Source organism: Melanerpes formicivorus, unplaced genomic scaffold (assembly GCF_026170545.1).
Source record: "Melanerpes formicivorus ecotype bairdi unplaced genomic scaffold, bMelFor1.0.p_v2 SCAF_252, whole genome shotgun sequence".
NCBI classification, from domain to species: Eukaryota; Metazoa; Chordata; class Aves; order Piciformes; family Picidae; genus Melanerpes; species Melanerpes formicivorus.
In genome coordinates, this window is record NW_027142604.1 from 289,909 (window position 1) to 303,196 (window position 13,288).

A 13,288-nucleotide genomic window follows, 5' to 3' on the forward strand; every position below is an offset into this window, starting at 1 on the left:
GTGCTGAGATACAGGCTGCTCCAACCTGCTGTAAAATGCTTGATTTCGAGAGTGAGTGAAACTAATGAAAACATTGTTGGGGTAAAACCTAAAGGGAAAGACCTAGCACCAAATACAATTTGCCATCTGATCTAACTTCTGGAGGCAGTCAAAATGTGTATTTGAATTCTTCCCTACCTTATTCCTGTGCTGAGATACAGGCTGCTCCAACCTGCTGTAAAATGCTTGATTTCGAGAGTGATCGAAACTAATGAAAACATTGTTGGGGTAAAACCTAAAGGGAAAGACCTAGCACCAAATCCAATTTGCCATCTGATCTAACTTCTGGAGGCAGTCAAAATGAGTATTTGAATTCTTCCCTACCTTATTCCTGTGCTGAGATACAGGCTGCTCCAACCTGCTGTAAAATGTTTGATTTCGAGAGTGAGCGAAACTAATGAAAACATTGTTGGGGTAAAACCTAAAGGGAAAGGCCTAGCACCAAATTGCATTGGCCATCTGATCTATCTTCTGGAGGCAGTCAAAATGATCCTTAGAATTCTTCCCTACCTTATTCCTGTGCTGAGATACAGGCTGCTCCAACCTGCTGTAAAATGCTTGATTTCGAGAGTGAGCGAAACTAATGAAAACATTGTTGGGGTAAAACCTAAAGGGAAAGGCCTAGCACCAAATTGCATTGGCCATCTGATCTAACTTCTGGAGGCAGTCAAAATGAGTATTTGAATTCTTCCCTACCTTATTCCTGTGCTGAGATACAGGCTGCTCCAACCTGCTGTAAAATGCTTGATTTCGAGAGTGAGCGAAACTAATGAAAACATTGTTGGGGTAAAACCTAAAGGGAAAGGCCTAGCACCAAATTGCATTGGCCATCTGATCTAACTTCTGGAGGCAGTCAAAATGAGTATTTGAATTCTTCCCTACCTTATTCCTGTGCTGAGATACAGGCTGCTCCAACCTGCTGTAAAATGCTTGATTTCGAGAGTGAGCGAAACTAATGAAAACATTGTTGGGGTAAAACCTAAAGGGAAAGACCTAGCACCAAATACAATTTGCCATCTGATCTAACTTCTGGAGGCAGTCAAAATGAGTATTTGAATTCTTCCCTACCTTATTCCTGTGCTGAGATACAGGCTGCTCCAACCTGCTGTAAAATGTTTGATTTCGAGAGTGAGCGAAACTAATGAAAACATTGTTGGGGTAAAACCTAAAGGGAAAGGCCTAGCACCAAATTCCATTGGCCATCTGATCTAACTTCTGGAGGCAGTCAAAATGAGTATTTGAATTCTTCCCTACCTTATTCCTGTGCTGAGATACAGGCTGCTCCAACCTGCTGTAAAATGCTTGATTTCGAGAGTGAGCGAAACTAATGAAAACATTGTTGGGGTAAAACCTAAAGGGAAAGGCCTAGCACCAAATTGCATTGGCCATCTGATCTATCTTCTGGAGGCAGTCAAAATGATCCTTAGAATTCTTCCCTACCTTATTCCTGTGCTGAGATACAGGCTGCTCCAACCTGCTGTAAAATGCTTGATTTCGAGAGTGAGCGAAACTAATGAAAACATTGTTGGGGTAAAACCTAAAGGGAAAGGCCTAGCACCAAATTGCATTGGCCATCTGATCTAACTTCTGGAGGCAGTCAAAATGAGTATTTGAATTCTTCCCTACCTTATTCCTGTGCTGAGATACAGGCTGCTCCAACCTGCTGTAAAATGCTTGATTTCGAGAGTGAGCGAAACTAATGAAAACATTGTTGGGGTAAAACCTAAAGGGAAAGACCTAGCACCAAATACAATTTGCCATCTGATCTAACTTCTGGAGGCAGTCAAAATGAGTATTTGAATTCTTCCCTACCTTATTCCTGTGCTGAGATACAGGCTGCTCCAACCTGCTGTAAAATGTTTGATTTCCAGAGTGATCGAAACTAATGAAAACATTGTTGGGGTAAAACCTAAAGGGAAAGACCTAGCACCAAATACAATTTGCCATCTGATCTAACTTCTGGAGGCAGTCAAAATGAGTATTTGAATTCTTCCCTACCTTATTCCTGTGCTGAGATACAGGCTGCTCCAACCTGCTGTAAAATGCTTGATTTCGAGAGTGATCGAAACTAATGAAAACATTGTTGGGGTAAAACCTAAAGGGAAAGGCCTAGCACCAAATTGCATTGGCCATCTGATCTAACTTCTGGAGGCAGTCAAAATGAGTATTTGAATTCTTCCCTACCTTATTCCTGTGCTGAGATACAGGCTGCTCCAACCTGCTGTAAAATGCTTGATTTCGAGAGTGATCGAAACTAATGAAAACATTGTTGGGGTAAAACCTAAAGGGAAAGGCCTAGCACCAAATTGCATTGGCCATCTGATCTAACTTCTGGAGGCAGTCAAAATGATCCTTAGAATTCCTCCCTACCTTATTCCTGTGCTGAGATACAGGCTGCTCCAACCTGCTGTAAAATGCTTGATTTCGAGAGTGATCGAAACTAATGAAAACATTGTTGGGGTAAAACCTAAAGGGAAAGACCTAGCACCAAATCCAATTTGCCATCTGATCTAACTTCTGGAGGCAGTCAAAATGAGTATTTGAATTCTTCCCTACCTTATTCCTGTGCTGAGATACAGGCTGCTCCAACCTGCTGTAAAATGTTTGATTTCGAGAGTGATCGAAACTAATGAAAACATTGTTGGGGTAAAACCTAAAGGGAAAGGCCTAGCACCAAATTGCATTGGCCATCTGATCTAACTTCTGGAGGCAGTCAAAATGAGTATTTGAATTCTTCCCTACCTTATTCCTGTGCTGAGATACAGGCTGCTCCAACCTGCTGTAAAATGCTTGATTTCGAGAGTGAGCGAAACTAATGAAAACATTGTTGGGGTAAAACCTAAAGGGAAAGGCCTAGCACCAAATTGCATTAGCCATCTGATCTATCTTCTGGAGGCAGTCAAAATGATCCTTAGAATTCTTCCCTACCTTATTCCTGTGCTGAGATACAGGCTGCTCCAACCTGCTGTAAAATGCTTGATTTCGAGAGTGAGCGAAACTAATGAAAACATTGTTGGGGTAAAACCTAAAGGGAAAGACCTAGCACCAAATTGCATTGGCCATCTGATCTAACTTCTGGAGGCAGTCAAAATGAGTATTTGAATTCTTCCCTACCTTATTCCTGTGCTGAGATACAGGCTGCTCCAACCTGCTGTAAAATGCTTGATTTCGAGAGTGAGTGAAACTAATGAAAACATTGTTGGGGTAAAACCTAAAGGGAAAGACCTAGCACCAAATACAATTTGCCATCTGATCTAACTTCTGGAGGCAGTCAAAATGTGTATTTGAATTCTTCCCTACCTTATTCCTGTGCTGAGATACAGGCTGCTCCAACCTGCTGTAAAATGCTTGATTTCGAGAGTGATCGAAACTAATGAAAACATTGTTGGGGTAAAACCTAAAGGGAAAGGCCTAGCACCAAATTGCATTGGCCATCTGATCTAACTTCTGGAGGCAGTCAAAATGATCCTTAGAATTCTTCCCTACCTTATTCCTGTGCTGAGATACAGGCTGCTCCAACCTGCTGTAAAATGCTTGATTTCGAGAGTGATCGAAACTAATGAAAACATTGTTGGGGTAAAACCTAAAGGGAAAGACCTAGCACCAAATCCAATTTGCCATCTGATCTAACTTCTGGAGGCAGTCAAAATGAGTATTTGAATTCTTCCCTACCTTATTCCTGTGCTGAGATACAGGCTGCTCCAACCTGCTGTAAAATGTTTGATTTCGAGAGTGAGCGAAACTAATGAAAACATTGTTGGGGTAAAACCTAAACGGAAAGGCCTAGCACCAAATTGCATTGGCCATCTGATCTAACTTCTGGAGGCAGTCAAAATGAGTATTTGAATTCTTCCCTACCTTATTCCTGTGCTGAGATACAGGCTGCTCCAACCTGCTGTAAAATGCTTGATTTCGAGAGTGAGCGAAACTAATGAAAACATTGTTGGGGTAAAACCTAAAGGGAAAGGCCTAGCACCAAATTGCATTGGCCATCTGATCTATCTTCTGGAGGCAGTCAAAATGATCCTTAGAATTCTTCCCTACCTTATTCCTGTGCTGAGATACAGGCTGCTCCAACCTGCTGTAAAATGCTTGATTTCGAGAGTGATTGAAACTAATGAAAACATTGTTGGGGTAAAACCTAAAGGGAAAGGCCTAGCACCAAATTGCATTGGCCATCTGATCTAACTTCTGGAGGCAGTCAAAATGAGTATTTGAATTCTTCCCTACCTTATTCCTGTGCTGAGATACAGGCTGCTCCAACCTGCTGTAAAATGCTTGATTTCGAGAGTGAGCGAAACTAATGAAAACATTGTTGGGGTAAAACCTAAAGGGAAAGGCCTAGCACCAAATTGCATTGGCCATCTGATCTAACTTCTGGAGGCAGTCAAAATGAGTATTTGAATTCTTCCCTACCTTATTCCTGTGCTGAGATACAGGCTGCTCCAACCTGCTGTAAAATGCTTGATTTCGAGAGTGAGCGAAACTAATGAAAACATTGTTGGGGTAAAACCTAAAGGGAAAGACCTAGCACCAAATACAATTTGCCATCTGATCTAACTTCTGGAGGCAGTCAAAATGAGTATTTGAATTCTTCCCTACCTTATTCCTGTGCTGAGATACAGGCTGCTCCAACCTGCTGTAAAATGTTTGATTTCGAGAGTGAGCGAAACTAATGAAAACATTGTTGGGGTAAAACCTAAAGGGAAAGGCCTAGCACCAAATTCCATTGGCCATCTGATCTAACTTCTGGAGGCAGTCAAAATGAGTATTTGAATTCTTCCCTACCTTATTCCTGTGCTGAGATACAGGCTGCTCCAACCTGCTGTAAAATGCTTGATTTCGAGAGTGAGCGAAACTAATGAAAACATTGTTGGGGTAAAACCTAAAGGGAAAGGCCTAGCACCAAATTGCATTGGCCATCTGATCTATCTTCTCGAGGCAGTCAAAATGATCCTTAGAATTCTTCCCTACCTTATTCCTGTGCTGAGATACAGGCTGCTCCAACCTGCTGTAAAATGCTTGATTTCGAGAGTGAGCGAAACTAATGAAAACATTGTTGGGGTAAAACCTAAAGGGAAAGGCCTAGCACCAAATTGCATTGGCCATCTGATCTAACTTCTGGAGGCAGTCAAAATGAGTATTTGAATTCTTCCCTACCTTATTCCTGTGCTGAGATACAGGCTGCTCCAACCTGCTGTAAAATGCTTGATTTCGAGAGTGAGCGAAACTAATGAAAACATTGTTGGGGTAAAACCTAAAGGGAAAGACCTAGCACCAAATCCAATTTGCCATCTGATCTAACTTCTGGAGGCAGTCAAAATGAGTATTTGAATTCTTCCCTACCTTATTCCTGTGCTGAGATACAGGCTGCTCCAACCTGCTGTAAAATGTTTGATTTCCTGAGTGATCGAAACTAATGAAAACATTGTTGGGGTAAAACCTAAAGGGAAAGACCTAGCACCAAATACAATTTGCCATCTGATCTAACTTCTGGAGGCAGTCAAAATGAGTATTTGAATTCTTCCCTACCTTATTCCTGTGCTGAGATACAGGCTGCTCCAACCTGCTGTAAAATGCTTGATTTCGAGAGTGATCGAAACTAATGAAAACATTGTTGGGGTAAAACCTAAAGGGAAAGGCCTAGCACCAAATTGCATTGGCCATCTGATCTAACTTCTGGAGGCAGTCAAAATGATCCTTAGAATTCCTCCCTACCTTATTCCTGTGCTGAGATACAGGCTGCTCCAACCTGCTGTAAAATGCTTGATTTCGAGAGTGATCGAAACTAATGAAAACATTGTTGGGGTAAAACCTAAAGGGAAAGACCTAGCACCAAATCCAATTTGCCATCTGATCTAACTTCTGGAGGCAGTCAAAATGAGTATTTGAATTCTTCCCTACCTTATTCCTGTGCTGAGATACAGGCTGCTCCAACCTGCTGTAAAATGTTTGATTTCGAGAGTGAGCGAAACTAATGAAAACATTGTTGGGGTAAAACCTAAAGGGAAAGGCCTAGCACCAAATTGCATTGGCCATCTGATCTAACTTCTGGAGGCAGTCAAAATGAGTATTTGAATTCTTCCCTACCTTATTCCTGTGCTGAGATACAGGCTGCTCCAACCTGCTGTAAAATGCTTGATTTCGAGAGTGAGCGAAACTAATGAAAACATTGTTGGGGTAAAACCTAAAGGGAAAGGCCTAGCACCAAATTGCATTGGCCATCTGATCTATCTTCTGGAGGCAGTCAAAATGATCCTTAGAATTCTTCCCTACCTTATTCCTGTGCTGAGATACAGGCTGCTCCAACCTGCTGTAAAATGCTTGATTTCGAGAGTGAGCGAAACTAATGAAAACATTGTTGGGGTAAAACCTAAAGGGAAAGGCCTAGCACCAAATTGCATTGGCCATCTGATCTAACTTCTGGAGGCAGTCAAAATGAGTATTTGAATTCTTCCCTACCTTATTCCTGTGCTGAGATACAGGCTGCTCCAACCTGCTGTAAAATGCTTGATTTCGAGAGTGAGCGAAACTAATGAAAACATTGTTGGGGTAAAACCTAAAGGGAAAGACCTAGCACCAAATCCAATTTGCCATCTGATCTAACTTCTGGAGGCAGTCAAAATGAGTATTTGAATTCTTCCCTACCTTATTCCTGTGCTGAGATACAGGCTGCTCCAACCTGCTGTAAAATGCTTGATTTCGAGAGTGATTGAAACTAATGAAAACATTGTTGGGGTAAAACCTAAAGGGAAAGGCCTAGCACCAAATTGCATTGGCCATCTGATCTAACTTCTGGAGGCAGTCAAAATGAGTATTTGAATTCTTCCCTACCTTATTCCTGTGCTGAGATACAGGCTGCTCCAACCTGCTGTAAAATGCTTGATTTCGAGAGTGAGCGAAACTAATGAAAACATTGTTGGGGTAAAACCTAAAGGGAAAGGCCTAGCACCAAATTGCATTGGCCATCTGATCTATCTTCTGGAGGCAGTCAAAATGATCCTTAGAATTCTTCCCTACCTTATTCCTGTGCTGAGATACAGGCTGCTCCAACCTGCTGTAAAATGCTTGATTTCGAGAGTGAGCGAAACTAATGAAAACATTGTTGGGGTAAAACCTAAAGGGAAAGGCCTAGCACCAAATTGCATTGGCCATCTGATCTAACTTCTGGAGGCAGTCAAAATGAGTATTTGAATTCTTCCCTACCTTATTCCTGTGCTGAGATACAGGCTGCTCCAACCTGCTGTAAAATGCTTGATTTCGAGAGTGAGCGAAACTAATGAAAACATTGTTGGGGTAAAACCTAAAGGGAAAGGCCTAGCACCAAATTGCATTGGCCATCTGATCTAACTTCTGGAGGCAGTCAAAATGAGTATTTGAATTCTTCCCTACCTTATTCCTGTGCTGAGATACAGGCTGCTCCAACCTGCTGTAAAATGCTTGATTTCGAGAGTGAGCGAAACTAATGAAAACATTGTTGGGGTAAAACCTAAAGGGAAAGACCTAGCACCAAATACAATTTGCCATCTGATCTAACTTCTGGAGGCAGTCAAAATGAGTATTTGAATTCTTCCCTACCTTATTCCTGTGCTGAGATACAGGCTGCTCCAACCTGCTGTAAAATGTTTGATTTCCAGAGTGATCGAAACTAATGAAAACATTGTTGGGGTAAAACCTAAAGGGAAAGACCTAGCACCAAATGCAATTTGCCATCTGATCTAACTTCTGGAGGCAGTCAAAATGAGTATTTGAATTCTTCCCTACCTTATTCCTGTGCTGAGATACAGGCTGCTCCAACCTGCTGTAAAATGCTTGATTTCGAGAGTGAGCGAAACTAATGAAAACATTGCTGGGGTAAAACCTAAAGGGAAAGGCCTAGCACCAAATTGCATTGGCCATCTGATCTAACTTCTGGAGGCAGTCAAAATGAGTATTTGAATTCTTCCCTACCTTATTCCTGTGCTGAGATACAGGCTGCTCCAACCTGCTGTAAAATGCTTGATTTCGAGAGTGAGCGAAACTAATGAAAACATTGTTGGGGTAAAACCTAAAGGGAAAGACCTAGCACCAAATACAATTTGCCATCTGATCTAACTTCTGGAGGCAGTCAAAATGAGTATTTGAATTCTTCCCTACCTTATTCCTGTGCTGAGATACAGGCTGCTCCAACCTGCTGTAAAATGCTTGATTTCGAGAGTGAGCGAAACTAATGAAAACATTGTTGGGGTAAAACCTAAAGGGAAAGGCCTAGCACCAAATTGCATTGGCCATCTGATCTAACTTCTGGAGGCAGTCAAAATGAGTATTTGAATTCTTCCCTACCTTATTCCTGTGCTGAGATACAGGCTGCTCCAACCTGCTGTAAAATGCTTGATTTCGAGAGTGATCGAAACTAATGAAAACATTGTTGAGGTAAAACCTAAAGGGAAAGGCCTAGCACCAAATTGCATTGGCCATCTGATCTAACTTCTGGAGGCAGTCAAAATGAGTATTTGAATTCTTCCCTACCTTATTCCTGTGCTGAGATACAGGCTGCTCCAACCTGCTGTAAAATGCTTGATTTCGAGAGTGAGCGAAACTAATGAAAACATTGTTGGGGTAAAACCTAAAGGGAAAGGCCTAGCACCAAATTGCATTGGCCATCTGATCTAACTTCTGGAGGCAGTCAAAATGAGTATTTGAATTCTTCCCTACCTTATTCCTGTGCTGAGATACAGGCTGCTCCAACCTGCTGTAAAATGCTTGATTTCGAGAGTGATCGAAACTAATGAAAACATTGTTGAGGTAAAACCTAAAGGGAAAGGCCTAGAACCAAATTGCATTGGCCATCTGATCTAACTTCTGGAGGCAGTCAAAATGAGTATTTGAATTCTTCCCTACCTTATTCCTGTGCTGAGATACAGGCTGCTCCAACCTGCTGTAAAATGCTTGATTTCGAGAGTGAGCGAAACTAATGAAAACATTGTTGGGGTAAAACCTAAAGGGAAAGGCCTAGCACCAAATTGCATTGGCCATCTGATCTAACTTCTGGAGGCAGTCAAAATGAGTATTTGAATTCTTCCCTACCTTATTCCTGTGCTGAGATACAGGCTGCTCCAACCTGCTGTAAAATGCTTGATTTCGAGAGTGATCGAAACTAATGAAAACATTGTTGAGGTAAAACCTAAAGGGAAAGGCCTAGCACCAAATTGCATTGGCCATCTGATCTAACTTCTGGAGGCAGTCAAAATGAGTATTTGAATTCTTCCCTACCTTATTCCTGTGCTGAGATACAGGCTGCTCCAACCTGCTGTAAAATGCTTGATTTCGAGAGTGAGCGAAACTAATGAAAACATTGTTGGGGTAAAACCTAAAGGGAAAGGCCTAGCACCAAATTGCATTGGCCATCTGATCTAACTTCTGGAGGCAGTCAAAATGAGTATTTGAATTCTTCCCTGCCTTATTCCTGTGCTGAGATACAGGCTGCTCCAACCTGCTGTAAAATGCTTGATTTCGAGAGTGAGCGAAACTAATGAAAACATTGTTGGGGTAAAGCCTAAAGGGAAAGACCTAGCACCAAATACAATTTGCCATCTGATCTAACTTCTGGAGGCAGTCAAAATGAGTATTTGAATTCTTCCCTACCTTATTCCTGCGCTGAGGTATAGGCTGCTCCAACCTGCTGTAAAATGCTTGATTTCGAGAGTGAGCGAAACTAATGAAAACATTGTTGGCGTAAAACCTAAAGGGAAAGGCCTAGCACCAAATACCATTTGCCATCTGATCTATCTTCTGGAGGCAGTCAAAATGATCCTTAGAATTCTTCCCTACCTTATTCCTGTGCTGAGATACAGGCTGCTCCAACCTGCTGTAAAATGCTTGATTTCGAGAGTGAGCGAAACTAATGAAAACATTGTTGGGGTAAAACCTAAAGGGAAAGGCCTAGCACCAAATTGCATTGGCCATCTGATCTAACTTCTGGAGGCAGTCAAAATGAGTATTTGAATTCTTCCCTACCTTATTCCTGTGCTGAGATACAGGCTGCTCCAACCTGCTGTAAAATGCTTGATTTCGAGAGTGAGCGAAACTAATGAAAACATTGTTGGGGTAAAACCTAAAGGGAAAGACCTAGCACCAAATCCAATTTGCCATCTGATCTAACTTCTGGAGGCAGTCAAAATGAGTATTTGAATTCTTCCCTACCTTATTCCTGTGCTGAGATACAGGCTGCTCCAACCTGCTGTAAAATGCTTGATTTCGAGAGTGATTGAAACTAATAAAAACATTGTTGGGGTAAAACCTAAAGGGAAAGGCCTAGCACCAAATTGCATTGGCCATCTGATCTAACTTCTGGAGGCAGTCAAAATGAGTATTTGAATTCTTCCCTACCTTATTCCTGTGCTGAGATACAGGCTGCTCCAACCTGCTGTAAAATGCTTGATTTCGAGAGTGAGCGAAACTAATGAAAACATTGTTGGGGTAAAACCTAAAGGGAAAGGCCTAGCACCAAATTGCATTGGCCATCTGATCTATCTTCTGGAGGCAGTCAAAATGATCCTTAGAATTCTTCCCTACCTTATTCCTGTGCTGAGATACAGGCTGCTCCAACCTGCTGTAAAATGCTTGATTTCGAGAGTGAGCGAAACTAATGAAAACATTGTTGGGGTAAAACCTAAAGGGAAAGGCCTAGCACCAAATTGCATTGGCCATCTGATCTAACTTCTGGAGGCAGTCAAAATGAGTATTTGAATTCTTCCCTACCTTATTCCTGTGCTGAGATACAGGCTGCTCCAACCTGCTGTAAAATGCTTGATTTCGAGAGTGAGCGAAACTAATGAAAACATTGTTGGGGTAAAACCTAAAGGGAAAGGCCTAGCACCAAATTGCATTGGCCATCTGATCTAACTTCTGGAGGCAGTCAAAATGAGTATTTGAATTCTTCCCTACCTTATTCCTGTGCTGAGATACAGGCTGCTCCAACCTGCTGTAAAATGCTTGATTTCGAGAGTGAGCGAAACTAATGAAAACATTGTTGGGGTAAAACCTAAAGGGAAAGACCTAGCACCAAATCCAATTTGCCATCTGATCTAACTTCTGGAGGCAGTCAAAATGAGTATTTGAATTCTTCCCTACCTTATTCCTGTGCTGAGATACAGGCTGCTCCAACCTGCTGTAAAATGTTTGATTTCCAGAGTGATCGAAACTAATGAAAACATTGTTGGGGTAAAACCTAAAGGGAAAGACCTAGCACCAAATGCAATTTGCCATCTGATCTAACTTCTGGAGGCAGTCAAAATGAGTATTTGAATTCTTCCCTACCTTATTCCTGTGCTGAGATACAGGCTGCTCCAACCTGCTGTAAAATGCTTGATTTCGAGAGTGAGCGAAACTAATGAAAACATTGCTGGGGTAAAACCTAAAGGGAAAGGCCTAGCACCAAATTGCATTGGCCATCTGATCTAACTTCTGGAGGCAGTCAAAATGAGTATTTGAATTCTTCCCTACCTTATTCCTGTGCTGAGATACAGGCTGCTCCAACCTGCTGTAAAATGCTTGATTTCGAGAGTGAGCGAAACTAATGAAAACATTGTTGGGGTAAAACCTAAAGGGAAAGACCTAGCACCAAATACAATTTGCCATCTGATCTAACTTCTGGAGGCAGTCAAAATGAGTATTTGAATTCTTCCCTACCTTATTCCTGTGCTGAGATACAGGCTGCTCCAACCTGCTGTAAAATGCTTGATTTCGAGAGTGAGCGAAACTAATGAAAACATTGTTGGGGTAAAACCTAAAGGGAAAGGCCTAGCACCAAATTGCATTGGCCATCTGATCTAACTTCTGGAGGCAGTCAAAATGAGTATTTGAATTCTTCCCTACCTTATTCCTGTGCTGAGATACAGGCTGCTCCAACCTGCTGTAAAATGCTTGATTTCGAGAGTGATCGAAACTAATGAAAACATTGTTGAGGTAAAACCTAAAGGGAAAGGCCTAGCACCAAATTGCATTGGCCATCTGATCTAACTTCTGGAGGCAGTCAAAATGAGTATTTGAATTCTTCCCTACCTTATTCCTGTGCTGAGATACAGGCTGCTCCAACCTGCTGTAAAATGCTTGATTTCGAGAGTGAGCGAAACTAATGAAAACATTGTTGGGGTAAAACCTAAAGGGAAAGGCCTAGCACCAAATTGCATTGGCCATCTGATCTAACTTCTGGAGGCAGTCAAAATGAGTATTTGAATTCTTCCCTACCTTATTCCTGTGCTGAGATACAGGCTGCTCCAACCTGCTGTAAAATGCTTGATTTCGAGAGTGATCGAAACTAATGAAAACATTGTTGAGGTAAAACCTAAAGGGAAAGGCCTAGCACCAAATTGCATTGGCCATCTGATCTAACTTCTGGAGGCAGTCAAAATGAGTATTTGAATTCTTCCCTACCTTATTCCTGTGCTGAGATACAGGCTGCTCCAACCTGCTGTAAAATGCTTGATTTCGAGAGTGAGCGAAACTAATGAAAACATTGTTGGGGTAAAACCTAAAGGGAAAGGCCTAGCACCAAATTGCATTGGCCATCTGATCTAACTTCTGGAGGCAGTCAAAATGAGTATTTGAATTCTTCCCTACCTTATTCCTGTGCTGAGATACAGGCTGCTCCAACCTGCTGTAAAATGCTTGATTTCGAGAGTGATCGAAACTAATGAAAACATTGTTGAGGTAAAACCTAAAGGGAAAGGCCTAGCACCAAATTGCATTGGCCATCTGATCTAACTTCTGGAGGCAGTCAAAATGAGTATTTGAATTCTTCCCTACCTTATTCCTGTGCTGAGATACAGGCTGCTCCAACCTGCTGTAAAATGCTTGATTTCGAGAGTGAGCGAAACTAATGAAAACATTGTTGGGGTAAAACCTAAAGGGAAAGGCCTAGCACCAAATTGCATTGGCCATCTGATCTAACTTCTGGAGGCAGTCAAAATGAGTATTTGAATTCTTCCCTACCTTATTCCTGTGCTGAGATACAGGCTGCTCCAACCTGCTGTAAAATGCTTGATTTCGAGAGTGAGCGAAACTAATGAAAACATTGTTGGGGTAAAGCCTAAAGGGAAAGACCTAGCACCAAATACAATTTGCCATCTGATCTAACTTCTGGAGGCAGTCAAAATGAGTATTTGAATTCTTCCCTACCTTATTCCTGCGCTGAGGTATAGGCTGCTCCAACCTGCTGTAAAATGCTTGATTTCGAGAGTGAGCGAAACTAATGAAAACATTGTTGGCG